This window comes from Giraffa tippelskirchi, chromosome 1 (assembly GCF_054371585.1).
Source record: "Giraffa tippelskirchi isolate mGirTip1 chromosome 1, T2T-mGirTip1v1.2.pri, whole genome shotgun sequence".
Taxonomy (NCBI): Eukaryota; Metazoa; Chordata; class Mammalia; order Artiodactyla; family Giraffidae; genus Giraffa; species Giraffa tippelskirchi.
In genome coordinates, this window is record NC_137275.1 from 56,264,466 (window position 1) to 56,277,636 (window position 13,171).

The 13,171-nt window shown below is 36.1% G+C and overlaps 1 protein-coding gene across 2 annotated transcripts in view; it reads left to right on the plus strand.

The window, feature by feature from the left end:
* The window catches only part of ARAP2 (ArfGAP with RhoGAP domain, ankyrin repeat and PH domain 2), a 795,317-nt gene that overhangs the window by 257,420 nt on the left and 524,726 nt on the right, over positions 1–13,171 (plus strand). Inside the window, exons 6-7 of one of the 2 annotated variants that reach the window (XM_081527801.1) lie at positions 2,824–3,077; positions 11,246–11,343. The gene's annotated coding sequence lies outside the window, so the exon portion shown is untranslated. Of the gene's footprint in view, positions 1–2,823; positions 3,078–8,576; positions 8,845–11,245; positions 11,344–13,171 lie in introns of those variants that run through there. The other variant, XM_081528170.1, reaches the window with a different exon arrangement.

The window sequence follows — 13,171 nt, forward strand, 5'->3', positions numbered from 1 at the left end:
CAGTCCTTCCAATGAACACCCAGGACTGATCTCCTTTAGGATGGACTGGTTGGATCTCCTTGCAGTCCAAGGGACTCTCAAGAGTCTTCTCCAACACTACAGTTCAAAAGCATCAATTCTTCGGTGCTCAGCTTTCTTCACCATCCAACTCTCACATCCATACATGACTACAGGAAAAACCATAGCTTTGACTAGATGGACCTTTGTTGGCAAAGTAATGTCTCTGCTTTTAAATATACTATCTAGGTTGGTCATAACTTTCCTTCCAAGGAGTAAGTGTCTTTTAATTTCATGGCTGCAATTACCATCTGCAGTGATTTTGGAGCCCAAAAAGATGAAGTCTGACACTGTTTCCTATCTATTTCCCATGAAGTGATTGGACCAGATGCCATGATCTTAGTTTTCTGAATGTTGAGCTTGAAGCCACCTTTTTCACTCTCCTCTTTCACTTTCATCAAGAGGCTCTTTAGTTCTTCTTCACTTTCTGCCATAAGGGTGGTGTCATCTGCATATCTGAGGTTACTGATATTTCTCCCAGCAATCTTGATTCCAGCTTGTGCTTCCTCCAGCCCAGGGTTTCTCATGATGTACTCTGCATATAAGTTAAATAATCAGGGTGACAATATACAGCTTTGACGTACTCCTTTTCCTATTTGGAACCAGTCTGTTGTTCCATGTCCAATTCTAACTCTTGCTTCCTGACATGCATACAGATATCTCAGGAGGCAGGTCAGGTGGTCTGGTATTCCCATCTCTTTCAGAATTTTCCACAGTTTATTGTGACCCACACAGTAAAAGGCTTTGGCATAGTCAATAAAGCAGAAATAGATATTTTTCTGGAACTCTCTTGCTTTTTCAATGATCCAGCGAATGTTGACAATTTGATCTCTAGTTCCTCTGCCTTTTCTAAAACCAGCTTGAACATCTGGAAGTTCATGGTTCACATATTGCTGAAACCTGGCTTGAAGAATTTTGAGCATTACTTTACTAGTGTGTGAGATGAGTGCAATTATGCAGTAGTTTGAGCATTCTTTGGCATTGTCTTTGGGACTGGAACGAAAACTGACCTTTTCCAATCCTGTGGCCACTGCTGAGTTTTCCAAATTTGCTGGCATGTTGAGTGCAGCACTTTCACAGCATCATCTTTCAGGATTTGAAACAGCTCAACTGGAATTCCATCACCTCCACTGTCTTTGTTCATAGTGATGCTTTCCAAGGCCCACTTGACTTCACATTCCAGGATGTCTGGCTCTAGGTGAGTGATCACACCATCGTGATTATCTGGGTCATGAAGATCTTTTTTGTACAATTCTTCTGTGTATTCTTGCCACCTCTTCTTAATATCTTCTGCTTCTGTTAGGTCCCTACCATTTCTGTCCTTTATCGAGCCCATCTTTGCATGAAATGTTCCCTTGGTATCTCTAATTTTCTTGAAGAATTTTCTAGGAATCAGCGAACTAAGATGGACTGGAATGGGTGAATTTAACTCAGATGACCATTATATCTACTACTGTGGGCAGGAATCCCTTAGAAGAAATGGAGTAGCCATCATGGTCAACAAAAGAGTCCAAAATGCAGTACTTGGATGCAATCTCAAAAACGACAGAATGATCTCTGTTGGTTTCCAAGGGAAACTATTCAATATCATGGTAATCCAAGTCTATGCCCCGACCAGTAATGCTGAAGCAGCTGAAGTTGAACGGTTCTATGAAGACCTACAAAACCTTTTAGAACTAACACCCAAAAAAGATGTCCTTTTCATTATAGGGGACTGGAATGCAAAAGTAGGAAGTCAGGAAACACCTGGCATGACAGGGAAATTTGGCCTTGGAGTACAGAATGAAGCAGGGCAAAGGCTATAGAGTTTTGCCAAGAGAATGCACTGGTCATAGCAAACACCCTATTCCAACAACACAAGAGAAGACTCTACACATGGACATCACCAGATGGTCAACATTGAAATCATATTGATTATATACTTTGCAGCCAAAATGGAGAAGCTCTATACAGTCAGCAAAAACAAGACCGAGAGATGACTGTGGCTCAGATCATGAACTGCTTATTGCCAAATTCAGACTTAAATTGAAAAAAGTAGGGAAAACCACTAGACCATTCAAGTATGACCTAAATCAAATCCCTTATGATTATACAGTGGAAGTGACAAATAGATTTAAGGGACTAGATCTGATAGACAGAATACCTGATGAAGTATAGACCGAGGTTCGTGACATTGTACAGGAGACAGGGATCAAGACCATCCCCATGGAAAAGAAATGCAAAAAAGCAAAATGGCTGTCTGAAGAGGCCTTACAATAGTTGTGAAAAGAAGAGAAGTGAAAAGCAAGGGAGAAAAGGAAACATATTCCCATCTGGATGCAGAGTTCCAAAGAATAGCAAGGAGAGATAAGAAAGCCTTCCTCAGGGATCCATGCAAAGAAATAGAGGGAAACAACAGAATGGGAAAGACTAGCGATCTCTTCAAGAAAATTAGAGATACCAAGGGAACATTTCATGCAAAGATGGGCTCGATAAAGGACAGAAACTTACATTAGCATGTGTAAAATAGATATCCAATGGGAATTTGCTGTATGACTCAGGGAACTCGAACTGGGGCTTCTTGACAACCTAGAAGGGTGGGAGGGAAGTTCAAAAGGGAGGGGACATATGCATACCTACAGCTAATTCATGTTGATGTTTGGCAGAAAACAACACAATTCTGTAAAAAAAAATTACCCTTCAGTTAAAAAATAAATGAATTAAAAAAATAAAACTTAAATATCCACACACAATTAGTCTTCCTCTATATGTGTGTTTATTTCCTAGTTGAAGTCTTCAGTTCCTGAAAGTATTTCCATGACCTGAAGTATCAGGAAGGCTTCACTGGTGGCTCAGTGGTAAAGAACCCACCTTCAATTCAGGAACCATGAGTTCAATCCTTGGGTTGGGAAGATCCACTGGAGAAGGAAATGACAACCCATTCCAATATTCTTGCCTGGAAAATCCACAGGCTACAGTCCACGGGGTGGCAAAAGAGTCAGACAATACGGAGCAACAACAACAACACAACAAAGTATCAGGTAACTAACTCTCTCAGTTACAAAGTTCATGTGACCAAGGTTTCCTTCTATTTTCTCTTAGCTCTAGGTAGATTATAGAAAATGTTAACTCTCAAATTGAGGTATTTTGGCAGGATTTAGAGAATCTGATGAGTGCAAATTTCCAATAATGTTGATTAAACGTCACGATATGTTTCTTGTTAGGTATGTCAATGGATGTGAATGTCTTGGGAATATCACATCATTTTTTTTACATCTCCAAAAATAGAGATAAAGCTATGACTGTTATTTGTGGCTATACAAGACTGTATGAATTAGCTTGTATGTTCTGTACCACTTTGTTTTGAGAAGTCATGACTTTACCCCTCTCAGTCAGTGTGGCTGGCTCCTCCTTTTGGCATCAATGCAGGGCCTGTGGCCTGAGTCCAGTCCTTCAGAGCAGCTCATAACCTGACCACTGTTTCCGATTCAGGAATATACCTATGACTCCAGTTGAGCCAATGAGAGTCATACCTGAATGATATTTTTAGACTTGTGAGAAAATAAAGCTATTTTCTCTGAAAATATTAGTGATAGTAGTGCTTCCATGGATCAAATTTGCCAACAAAAAGAAAAGCATTACTGAGAATGAAGACTACCCAGGGATGAAGTCAGAGACTTGGTGATATACTTTGTACCTTTGAATATTGACATATTTTAAGTCAAATCTACCCCCAGAACTTTCAGTTGTATAAACCTCTAAATTTCCTTTTGACTCAAACTAGACATAGCTGGGTAGAATCCATATTTCTTCAACCAAATTGGTCAAAAAGAGTTTCTCATTTAGCAATATGAGATAAAAGCAGGTAATGCAATATTTATAAAGCTCTTTGACTACTTCATGAAAGGGAGTTATATTGAATTAATGTTGGTATGAGAACTTTGAAATATAAATATCAGCAGAATACAAATATTGTATAATTAGAAATCCTAACAACAAATTGTAAAGATAGAATGAGGTACATCAAGAACTATAGTTCTCAGAAACGATTCAATTTAGAATAATGGCTTCAAAATCTCTAGAAATTTTAGCAATAATATCAATGTGCAGAATAGTGAGTTTCCTAAAATCATCTATCATATTTATACTTATGTAAATATTCTTAAAATTCCATTTGTTATGATTTTAGAAATACTATATAAAATTTCTTAATGACCACAAATGATATCATATAAAGCACAGTTTCCTTAATAAGTGAAATTTCTTATTTCTGAAGTATAAAAATAGAATATGAAGCCTTAGCAATAGTTTCAACCTAGCATTAAAGTAACTCTTTCTCATCTAAAGATTTAGAATTGTGACTGTCTCTCAAGTTTAGGCTAAATGTGAAGCCCTTTGATTAATGAAGGACAATTAAGAGTATGTATCTTTTGTGAATATTAGCAATTTCCTTGTGAAACTTTGTATGCAGGATCATAGTTATTTACTAAGGCTAAGCAATTAGTTGAGTAGTTTAAACCAAGAGGCCTAATAGAATGAAGCTTAAGTATACAGTTTGCAGTATAATAGCTTTCACTAGGCAAACCTAATGACTTTAAAAGCTTTTATTTATGAAATAGATATTTATAGACAACATAAGCTTTGGGGGATTCATTGACTGTCAACTTCTTCTCATCTTTTTAGAGCTATGTCTAATGCACATCTTGGGATGGTTACCAAGACCTGTAGCAATAGAATTGCCAATACAATGGCAAGAGAGAGAATAAATTAATGGTAAACAAGATAAATTTATTCGATGGCATCTCTAGAGCTAATGGCCATAGGGAAATATGAAATAAATCTTTCTTGTTAGAAAGAAAATTAAGCAGACAAGTAGATAATAAAAATGACAGGGATATATTTAGCATAGGGATAATACGTTTGCTCAAGAAGAGCATTAATTTCAGTATTCCTCAAGCATGGCTTGTGAAATGAGATTTACACAAGATTTGGCAGTGCATAAATTACTCTGAAGGCATAAGATATGCATTTTTGGAGCTGTATTAACTGTTTGAGGACAACCATACATATTTAATAAAGTGCTGCATTGAATTCTGTTCTAGTGGCAAAAAACACTCTATTTATTATTTTACAGACACCTCTTGTAAGTATCTCTGAAACTTAGCATTTTACCAGGCACTTAACAAAATGCAGACATGAGTAAAAAGAAGAGCCATGCTATAGACCAAATTCTGGCTTGGGAGTTGAGATAGGAGAAATGGGCTATAGCTTTGCTTCTCCTACCAACAAAAAAATGTGTCTACAAATTGGCCATATTCTAAACTCTCTGGGAACAGTTTTTATTTGTTTGTTTGTTTTTTGTAATCAACAGTTATGCTTGGTTAAAGCTCTTTTTAAGGTCATTCCTGAGTTTAAAATTCTAAATTTATTATATTTCATCTTCCCTGGGAGACAAAAAAACCTACTTGACAAAAAATAGACTCATGCATTTAATCACTACTACAAATATTTTGAACGGCATCCATTTAATTACAAGTATTGAATTCATTATTTTAGAAGACACTGTACAACGAATCCTAAAAGTTCTTTGACTTCTTTGCCCAACCCACCCAGTGGGTATGGGATTTGTTTTATCATGATTTTGCCCCTCCTCCTGTCTTGTTGTGGCTTCTCCTTTGTCTTTGGATGTGGGATATCTATTTTTGATCCCAGCATCATGCTGTCAATGGTTGTTCAATAGTTGATTGCTATTTTGGTGCTCTAGCAGGAGGAGGTGAGCACACGTCCCTATACTCTACCATCTTGATTTGATCTCTGGTAAACATTTTGATATTTAATGGAGCAGTTTTAATATAGAATGCTTCAGAATACTTAGAGTTTTATTTCTGAAAAGTTGCATATACATAAGCAAATTTTAAAAGTTCAAGAACAGGATTGAAGATACAAGATTGGTTATTTTGATGATGGTCAAGAAAAAGGTACAGATACATAATATGTGAGTGTCCTGTCAGATACTACTAAATTGTATTTCATTGTGTTCCTTCATAGCTCAGTTGGTAAAGAATCCACCTGCAATGCAGGAGACCTCAGTTCGATTCCTGGGTCGAGAAGATCCACTGGAGAAGGGATAGGCTACCCATTCCAGTATTCTTGGGTTTTCCTGGTAGCTCAGCTGGTAAAGAATCTGCCTGCAATGCGGGAGACCTGGGTTCAATCCCTGGGTTGGGAAGATCCCTTGGAGAAGGGAAAGGCTACCCACTCCAGTATTCTGGCCTGGAGAATCCAAGGACTGTAGTCCATGAGGTCGCAAAGAGTCAGACATGACTGAGCAACTTTCACTTCACTTGTGTTCCTTACTGATCAAAGGAGAAGCATGAAAAAAAGAAGCAAGACAGAAGGCTGAAAACAAGCTGTACCCTATCATTTTGCTGAGACTGTATTCTGTCTCTTCAAAACTCACATCTTAGTTTTCCTCACACTAAAAATTTCTTATTACCTCCATTTTGGAAATAATTATGATAAATATATGGTTGCCTAAAAGGATGTAGAAAGTCAAAACACTTGTTAAAAACTAGTTGTAAATGGAGCTTTTTTTCTCAAGCATCAGGGCTTTGGAAAGACCTCGTGACCATGACTTGGGCCTTGGTCAGGATAGAATTGATTTGAAATACAACGGAGAAACATTTCACCTATTACTTGCATTTTCTTAGAGATTTTGATTCAAATCACATTGTAGGATCAACTCAGATCTGATTTTTTTGTGTTACTAAAGTGAGTTCACAGAATTATCAATTTAACTTGGAGTTTTTTTCATTCATGTGTCATCAATTCAACATCAATAGTACTCATTACTGTACTGGTTATCTATTGCCTTATGTACGCTACATCACACAGAACTTGGTGGCATATAGGAAGAGACATTAATTGGCTCATGTATTTGCAAGAGTTAGCTAAAGTGAATGGCAACCCACTCCAGTATTCTTGCCTAGAGAATCCCATGGACAGAGGAGCCTAGTGGGCTGCTGTCCATAGGGTCGCACAGAGTCGGACACGACTGAAGCGACTTAGCATGCATGCGTGCATTGGAGAAGGAAATGGCAACCCACTCCAGTATTCTTGCCTGGAGAATCCCAGGGACAGAGGAGCCTGGTGGGCTGCTGTCCATATGGTCGCACAGAGTCAGACACGACTGAAGCGACTTAGCAGCAGCAGCAGCAGCTAAAGTGACCCAGGCTCACCTGTGTATCTGCGTCAGCTGCAGATCATCCAGGCAGTGCTGCTTTTACTGTCAAGCTCATAGGCTTACATGGGGTTGTCTAGTTGTTAGCTGATCTAGGATAACTTTGACTGGGATGACTTCAGTGAGCCAGCACTGTTCCATGTACCTTTTGTATTCTAGCAGTCTCACCCTGGCATGTTCTTAAACAAGGGCAAAGGTGTAACAGTAGGCAAGCCCAACTCAAACAGTATCTTTCAAGCCTCACTTTGGTCACAGTTGCTGATTTCCTACTAACCAAAGCAAACCAATGACCAAGCATAGAGTCAGAGCAGAAGGACACCATAAACTTATGTGGCAAAGAATATTGACATAGAGAGAGGTGAAGAATTAGGGCCATTTTGCAATGATTACAGCACAGTGTTCTATTCAAGCTACTTTGTAGGACTGAAGGATGATATACTTCATGCTCTCATAGGATTCATGGATCCAGTAACATGTAATTAATATTCCCCAAGGGAGAAGAATTTCTTGACCTTTTTAGTGCTGTCAGAAGTGAATGCTACCTATGCTCTTTTCCCTCTCCATCCATGCAGGAATTTTGAGGGGGGTGCATTTCATCTGGCTCTTTTTTTGTGCAACTTGAAGTAGTAGCTGACAATATTTAATGACAAGAATAGAATAATGTTCTGTTGTACTCAGGAATGTTCTAAGGAGATAAAAGTGAAAATGAAATGACAAACGAAATGAGCCAGAAAATAAGACCCAAGACTCAATTAACATTCAGTGCCCAAGCCAAACAAGTGAACATCTCTTAGATAGAGTGTATAAATTCAACTTATTATAGATTTAAAAAGAAAACAATTTCAAGGTTTCTTATCACCATGTACAGCTGCTAGACCTCCAAATGGAATTTCCTAATGAGTGTGGAAACAAAATCTGTTTCTTTCTTTCCCAGCTACTCTGCATTCACCTGGCTTCTGTCCAACACTGACCAGCTGCCTCTCTCAATTCTGCAGCCACCTGGTCCTGTTGCTGACATTTGTGTTTGGAAGGAGAACATACTTCTTTCTAATTATTCCAGATATTATACCTTATTTACACTGTACCTGGCTTCTGGATTGACACTAACAGAAAATGTCAAAATCTCCCTGGTCTTTCTATAAGACAAAATGTAGTGCTTGGCAGGACTCATTGGGGAAACTGTGGCGGCCCTCTCTTCCTTCTTTTGTGTTTGTCAGTAATGTGGGGATTGAGAAACTGAAATTTACATTACCAAAACTTTTGTTGTGAGGGTTCTTGTTGTGATACAGTTTACCCAATTAGGCTGGAACATGGGAGGAGACAAAAGAGTCATAGTTTTGCAACTGCTGCTCTGACTGCTTTAAAGTTTGGTCTGGAAGGCTCTGGGATTGTCTGCAGCTATTTTAGCTGAACAGCAATTATAGAAGCCATTGTGAACAGTCATCAGGTGTTGCGAATTTCAGGTAAACAGTCATCAGGTGTTGGAAATGTAGATTTAATTTCTCAATCTCCATATTACTGACAAACACAGAAGAAAGAAGGGAGAATGGCCGCCAGAAGTCTCCACGGTAAGACTCTCCAAACCTGTCCCTGTGTCTTGTCAGGTGTGTGACCTGAGAGGCAGGGAGTGATGAATAGTGACTTCTGGATTTCTGGGTGGATGCTAAGGCTGTGAATGTGTGGAAAACATTCTGCAATTCCTGGCGGTGTGTTCCCACTTTCTCATTTCTTTGTTATAGTAAGGATAGCAGCTCTCTTGCTGGGCTACGTTTGTAGAGTTGTTTGGGCCTCTTTCCTAGAAGAAGGGTATCTAGCCTTCCATTTTCATTTTTGCAAGCATCTAATTCCCTTTATTAAATGCCACTCTGCTTAAAATACCTAGGTTTCTTTCTGTTTTCTGGAACCAATCATGACTGATATAATAATGCTGAAACCAAATTCATGAATTAGTTATGTACTTGCTTGGCCACCAAAAGTAAAATGTAAAATACAGATTTACACGCAAAAAATTTTAATGAAGAAAATAACTATAACAATTAAAATATATAGAGAGTCATGCTATTAATTGTTTAATTTTTTATTGCTTTTTTGTTTGTTTACTGCTCTTCAAAATTATAAAATATTTCAAGATCATAGAAAGAATATAAAAAATAAGGTAACAGATATTTAAGTATCTACTGCAAGACTGATTAAACATTGATATTTGAACATATTTGCTTTAAATCTTGTTTTTTGACTTAAATATTATAGATGTATCTAAATCTCTCCCTAATCCCACTTTTTATATATCTTCAGAGGTAACCAGTCTTATAAAATACATATATATTCCATGCATAATTTTGTACTTTTTCTATACATATGTATGCATTAATACCAGTATGTATTATTCTTTTATATTTCTATACTTTATATAAATCATTTCATATTGTATGAACCATGTTTCCTAGGTTACTCTTTCAATCAGTATTACGTTCCTGATATTTTTCTATTTTTTAACATATAGATCCAGTTAGTTTATTTTAACTAATATATGATTTTCCATTGGCTGATTATACCATTTACCTCCTGAGGTTGTTTCCAAGGATTGATTTTCTAATAACGTTTCAAAATCAATATGCCAATAATTGAATTTTTAATTTCCCCTGACTTTTACAATGGCTCCTGTAATTGATCTCTATTTTTGCCAATGGCATTTACACTCCCAAATCCTTCCAGCTTTTGGAATCATCTCACCATGTTACTTTCATTATTGATCAAGTCACTGAACACTAGTTCCTTGACAGTCTTTTTGTCTGTGATAAAATGTCATCTTTAAAGAGACTTCCTAAAGTCTCTTCTCCATCTCTCACTCCAGCAACAGCCTCTTCTTCCTTTCAGAACATTTATCACAATGTATAGTCAGTATTTATTTATATTCTTGTTTATTGTTTGTCTATCTTCTCCAATTGACTATAAGCTCTATAAAATTGGGAACCAGGTGTTTATATTCAATACTATCATGAGTATGGTAGGAGCTTGGTAGATATTTGATAAATAAATGAAAGAATGTAGTGTGTAGCCCATTGTATTCTAAATTCAACCAGTCATGTTCTGAAGATTTTTTTTTCCTCCAAAATATCAATAATATAAATCTAAGAAGAGGACATTTAGAAAGAAGAGAAATATAAAAGTAAAGCAATGCTTTAAAGTAGCACATTGCCGGGCTAAGTAGTCACAGTGGTAACCATTAAAAATGGTAAATATTTTATTCATGTAAAGTGTTCCATTTGTTTTTACCTTAGGATGAATAACCCAAAATAAAATCACTTGTCAAATATGTGACCTATTAATTATATGGAAGAGTACAAAAATAATACAAGCACCTATGTATTCACCATTAAGATTAAACAGATGTTAACATTTTGCCATATGTGCATCAAACCTGTCTTTTAAAATAGGGAAAAAACTGGTACAGTTTCAGCTAAATTCCCCCTCTTCCGTCTTCTTTCCTCCCCACAAATAACCAATGATGTGTGTGTCTTTTCTGTGCAAGTCATCTTGTATATAAAAGCAGTGTAACAATTATAGGTGCACCCTGGATCCCCTATTTAAGAAAAAACACAATTACAAAAAAGTTAGATGTAAAAGTAATTATTTGTTTAGAATAAGAAATTATAGCACACTTAAAATGCAAAAAAAAAGAGATAAATGTCATAAGCATTGCACAATCTGCAAAATTAGCATATTTTTAAATAAATTGCCTGACCTACCACTATAATATTGCATTTCTCCCTATGCTTGAGACCCTGGGTCCTTGATTACCTCCTCCCATGATGACATTTTAAAGTGTTAGTTTTCTTTTTATAATTGCTCTATAGAAACTATTTTTCCTGTAGCGTTATGAGCTCAATTTATTTTTTATTATAGATAGTTGGAGTGTAATAACTTAATACTTCACACATGTGCTTTCTTATTATTGTGTCGATACAGATTTATGTCCAACACATCCAGGAACTCAAGAGAAAGAAACTCTTGCTAGTGGAGGTCATTAGCAGCTGCTGAAGGAGGAACTGACCCATCTCAAAAAGGTAATGCATACCTATCTTTCTGCTCAGCTCATTAAAAGAAATAAATGTAAATAATATACTAGCCAAGTGTGTATATCACCAGTGATTTCTCTCATTATTTGATAACTTTCAATAGCCTGAAACTAAAGCATTTGTGTTTAACTGTAAATTAATATTCAGAATAAAAAAGTCTCCCTGAAAAGAGGCCTATGCAAATAAATGTTGCTGAAACCTAAGTTTCATTCGTTAAATCTACCTTTATTTGTGTGTATTTATACTTGACATGTGCTGTTTCCAGGGTAGCAAATTAGAGTGAAATTCTGGGTTGTAGGATGCGTCTACCTTAAGCAAATTGCTAACTAAAATGGTTCTAACATTTTCTGTTCTTCTAATGAGTTCCTGTTACATTTTTATCAATACCTGGTATTCCCTCATACTTAGTAATTGTGACAGCTGGATGTGAGAAGGAGTCTTACTGTCGTTTTCACTTGCCTTTAATTTCTCTTCAGTGATATTGGACATTTAATGTATTTATGCTTATTGTCCATCTTGATTTCTTAAAATGTAAATTACTCGTTTGTATCCTCAAATTATTTTCATTGGATTAGCTTTATTTTTATTTATTGATTGGAAAAATATTCATTGTTATCTTCCAGTTGCTATTTCCTTACCTATTAAATGGGTTAAAGTGCAGTCTGACATAATATTACTTTATTTCTGATCTTTTTTGTCATACAAAGGTTTTCAATTTAATGCAGCAAGGTTTATCTTTTATAAATTTTGCTTTGTGTTTCATGAGTATGAAAATCTCTCTCCTTCCACAAAGATGTATTCTCATGTTTTCTTCTCTAAAAGTTTGAGTTTTATTTCTTATATTGAGTTCTTTGATGCTTTTGGAATTCATTGGGGGTATTACATGAAGTATTATATTTTTACTTGATATACTTAGAGCTCTACTTTTTTAATACGCCTTCCTTTCACCACTGGTTTGTAAAGTCGGTTAATTAATTTTATCAGAATTGAAATCCAGACTCCATCCTCACTAGCTGTATGATCTTAAATAAGTTACTTAAGCTTGGGCATTCCTCAGTTTACAAATATTGCACCAGATAGAGATATTGTGAAAATTAAATGAGTTAATAGTTACAAAATTTTTAGATGATAGCTTGATATATATTAAACACCCATTTATAGCACCTCAATAAATTGTACCCTTCTTCCTTTCCCTGCTGAAATTCAGTATAATTTTATAAAGAAGTAAATAAGGAGGCCAAATATTTATTATTAAAGATAAAATTAAAGAGCAGTTTATAGAACCAAACTTAGGGGCTTACTTGTAATCTCAGAGTTAGGCAGACTTTCACTTAGTTATAGGCAAGACTGGATTGGGGCAGGTTTCACATGCGGAAGGCTTGTGTAGGTAAGAATTATCACATTTTGCTAAGATATTCTTTGGAAATTTTGCACGTATGTTCATTTCCTCTACTATTATCAAATATTAATATTTTATACTGTTCTTTTTTTCTGGGAATAGTTTGTATGACACTAGAATCATCTGTTTATTAGACATTGGATAACTGTTTCTTTTTTCTCACAAAACCCCCTAGACATACCCACTCACCTACTATGGATTTACTGTGTATGTGTGAATTCTATTTCTTTTTCTCTTCAGTTATAAGATTGTTCAGTTGTTCTGCTTCTTCTTGAGTGAGTTTTGATAAATTATAATTTTCCAGAAATTTTTCATTTTATTGCAATAAAATCATGCATAGTAGTCTCATGATATTTTTAGATCTTTAGTATATAAGCAACTTCATTTACTTTCTTTATCCCTAGTAGCATAGTAACA